The following is a 4262-nucleotide window of genomic DNA, read 5'->3' as shown; positions in this document are numbered from 1 at the left end:
GATTATAATTCCCCACACTGCTATTGTAAAACATGCACATATTTATGTTTTCTACACTTATAGGTGTAATGTCATTATTACATTTTGAGTAATGTTGATTTCGACAGCACTGTGTGATATTATCTTGAAAACAAACTGTTGACAAATAAAAATGCTAACAAATAGGCAAAATAAAATAATACCAACCCTAAAATGTCACTTACAGAAACACTGGAGCACATACTACTTGAAAAGTCCTCCGAGTAAATGCACAGCAAGCCTTATTTGTCCGATAATGGCATGAACCACCGGTACAGTTGTCATAAACGATAAAATCAGCTGTAGAGACCAAAACCGTTGTTTTGTACCTGGCTGTAAACATGTTTATTTCTGCTGTTGGCATTTTAACATGGGGCTGTACGGGCTTGCTCTTTTTTCCAGCCAGCCTCCGGTGATCACTTGATGAACTGCAATTTATCGCACTTCCTTGTTAACTTCATTTCTCAGACCCAAAGGTTGCCCCATAGCTCACACCCCCAGTGCACTGTCCAGGCCACAAAAGCACAATATTGCCGTCCGCACTATCCTGACCACACGGACCACATTAACCAAATAGTTATTTCAACCCAAACCAACATATCCACCCTGCCAGGTTGCTTTGTGTGTAAATAAAACCCAACAATGAAGCCATACTATGTAACTTAAACCAAATAGCAGCCACTTTGGCCACAAATTGTCATGATGTAAAAAGCGTTGTAACAGTAGCGTCGATAAAGCAGAGTTATAATGTCAGTGAACTAATCAAGTAATGGCAGTTCCACAGCAATATCTAAAATTAGCTAACATTAGCCACAATAAGCTACTGGTCATATAAGTACAAGTAAGGCTGTGGCAGTAAAACCTGAATATATTTAACTGAGACAGGGGGCATTTTATTGCTTGTGAATTCTTCTTTGACGATTCAGAAGTAATTTCTTCTGTTGAGGTGGCCCAGAGACACTTTAACCACAGTAGCGTCGGATCAGAATACGGCTTAAAAGGAGAGCCCTGACAAATGTTGTCACCAGATCAAAAACGGCTTGAGTCTTGTTTTGGAGGGCAGTTATAAACAATGTATTTTGTCACTTGTTTTGGTGATAATGGGCTAAATTTCAACATTAAGTATCTTTTTCTGCAGCCTCTCAACATGACACAAAATCCATCTGCTCGTTATTTATTTCCTCCTGTAAACAAACAAAGGTCGATGAAATTATGCACTCAGAGCTCTCTTCTCAAGTGGACCCCCCGTCATGAACCATGGCGGCCTGCCTGAAAGAGAAACAAGGGACCCACAACGTCTTCAAACCACTCATCAAGTTGCACTGTCACCTGCTTCCCCATGCAGGTTTTTGTTGTTGTATCACTTATTCATGTTGTTTATTTGTCACACTAGTATCGATTTCCTTTCGGCAATGTGTAGTCAGAAAGGAGATATTGGAATTTTTTGTCTGGTGTTGATATTTATCGACCGCCCTCCATCCCTCACCCCTTCTCCTTTCTCTTTGCCCTCTCTCCTCTGCCGTTTATTTTTCTATCTTTCTCTCTTTGCCAGCTGTCAGCTTTGGCAGCGTGCCACACGGGCGCTTGCCGCTCGGCTAGTGACAGATGCAGCAGCAGTCAGGCAAATAGGAGAAAAGGAAACAGAGGTAAAACAGAGAGCGGTCAAAAGAGAAGAGGGAAAGAGCAAGGGAGAGACAGAGAAGAAAATGGGTAAAAGAAGAAAAGGGACGAGTGAGACAACAGACAGTTGGCCCTCCCTGTTGTGTCAAAAGGGACACAGCGTTGGATTAGACCACGGCCAATAATCACAGCCAGATGGGCTGTGGAGGGGCGTGGACAGAGAGGGAGATTGAAAAACAAGATAACCAGGGTTAGGTTACGGCACAACTTTATTCTGACATTTCTATTTACAACCTTCTGCACAGTCCGTACATGAAGTTAACAGCCCTCCAACACAATACTGAGGCCGAAAGCGCTACAACTCATTTCCTTGCTAGATTGCATCACTGATAGGCCACATCTGTGTGGCATTTAAGTCATGTTGCCCTTTTTTCTCTCTCCCTTATTAACATTCCAGAGCCCATTCCTGAACCACGGACACTGTGAGATTACCTCGACCATAACATGGTTGTTTCCCTCCAGCTCCAACGCAAATTGCAGCCGTCATTTCTGTTTTTGAAAGAGCGACTTGGCATCCGTATAATGTGTACATATCAAGTGTCGGGGCTCCACATTCACTCTGAGAGTCTAAAGAAACCTCATAGGACAAGAAAGTTACTGGAAGAAAGAGGGAGCAAAGAGGAAAATATTAGAAACAGGTTAAGGAATACTGTCATTACCACTGTCATTATTATTTTTTGGAGAAAACAGGATTCAGTTTCTTACTGTTGTCGTTTCAGCACTTGAGGCACCCTCTCTCTCAGTTTTTGCCAGCGATACCTCCACCTTTTCAACCAGTAAAAAACACACAAATGAGCATGTTTGCTTTGCACAACACATGTTCAATTATCATGAAAATGAGAAGTGTTACACATGAGATCTGGCCTATTATTGAGTCAATGAATGGGTGTAATCACTGTAGACAGGCACCATGAACTTGGCCGAGGCTCGCATTGGACCAACAAAGACACAAACACACAAGCAAACAAACAAATGAGCACATACAAAGCCCGCCCCCCTGCACAACACCCACTCTGCACCTTGGTTGCTGTGCCTTTATGTCATTGTTTTTCTCCCCCAGTTTCTTTGTCTCTTCTTCTCCCCCATCTGGTGTGTGTGGACACGGCCTCACGGTGCTAATTCACTTCCTTGGACACCATCTGCTGTGTGACTTTCTTCAGTAAACTGAGCCTGGCTGGCGGTCTCGAGGAGGGACGGGGCTGTGTTGTCACCTGTTCAGCACGCCGCCTTCTGCCGCTCGGCATCATCTTTCACCGGAGGCTCCACACATCGGCGGGAGAGGGTGTGACGGCAAGGGTGTTTGTCAAGCATTAGCACTTCACTTATCTGATTTTCAGCCCTTAATGACTAACTCATGTCTCGGAGCACCCAGGCAGAATAATTTGTTCAGTCTACACTTGTATCTACTCTACACCACGAGCAAACGTGTTGAAATGTCCCTGCATGGACTTTTTAACATGTTTTTTTTTCAAAGCAGCTCTTAATCAGCCTTAAGGTAGATAAATGAACACTACCTCATTTCTATTTAATGAGTTTGCATTTGCTTCAGTGTGATTACTTTTTTCAGTAACAAGTTAGGAGTTCAATTTGACAAAAACTCATTACAATAAAGTTATTAATCCCAGTAACATGACTTAGACTTGTGTGCTTTTTTGCTGTGTTAATTGGAGCTTAATGGAGAGTGTAAATCAGTTTGGTCTGACATGTGAAACTGACATGTTAGCTTGGTGCATATTGGGGTTTTTCTAGCCAAAAGAGGAAAAAGTCATAGTGATTCCAAAAATTACAAGATGGCAGCAGGATTTATATATTGACTTCACTTTGTTTATTGTTTTGATGGCCAGTTATGTGAAAAACACACGTTGTAACATGTTGGTGGGAAGGTTTTGTGTTGTCAAAGTTAATGGTGCTGAGAAGTTGAAAGTAATGTAACTAATTTTTTGGATTATTTATGTCATGAGTAATGTGATTATATTTTCAAGTAACTTGCCCAATATTGAGGGCCATAAAGAGGAGATTTTCCTTTCCTGTAAGACCGAAAAAAGGGCTAACAATAAAACAGAGACACTCATGACTATCCCCTACAATTTTAATTATGTATCAGCTCCCTAATCAGCTAACTTAATGACAAAAGACTTCATTATTGAGCATGTCAGCCTCTCAGAGGTGAACCGGGATAATAATAGCTGAGCAGCGCCATTCAATTACCTAGCTCAGCAGGTGATTTCTCACAGCACCAAGAGGCCAGGCTTTGCTTTTCAAAATGTCAGTGGATTAGAAGCTTCTTTTTCTCAAAGGTGCTATTCACAGCCAGGAAAGACACATGGGAGCGTTTGTGATCTTACCAGCATACACCACTGCTAAGTTGACAATGTTAAAACCGAACTCTGGAAATCATATATAGGTGTGAAAATGAATATGCTTTGAAAGAATACCTCGTAATCTGTAAAGCAACATGGTTTCCGACTTAATCCAAATATGTGTGTGTGTGTGTGTGTGTGTGTGTGTGTGTGTGTGTGTGTGTGTGTTTGTGTGTGTGTGTGTGTGTGTGTGTGTGTGTGTGT

General features: G+C 42.0%; 1 long non-coding RNA gene across 1 annotated transcript; it reads right to left on the bottom strand.

Moving 5' to 3' along the window:
- Positions 1-1949: 1949 nt before the first annotated feature.
- LOC310955133 lies at positions 1950-2855 on the bottom strand. Its single transcript, XR_014593436.1, has 3 exons — positions 2718-2855; positions 2404-2463; positions 1950-2295 (listed from the first exon to the last, which is right to left on the bottom strand). It is a non-coding gene; the product is annotated as an uncharacterized lncRNA (long non-coding RNA).
- Positions 2856-4262: the final 1407 nt, after the last annotated feature.

The sequence above is a fragment of the Echiichthys vipera genome (genome assembly GCF_963691815.1).
Source record: "Echiichthys vipera genome assembly, chromosome: 12".
Lineage (NCBI taxonomy): Eukaryota > Metazoa > Chordata > Actinopteri > Perciformes > Trachinidae > Echiichthys > Echiichthys vipera.
The sequence above is the reverse complement of the archived record's forward strand: the minus strand, read 5'-3'. Positions and strand labels throughout refer to the sequence as shown.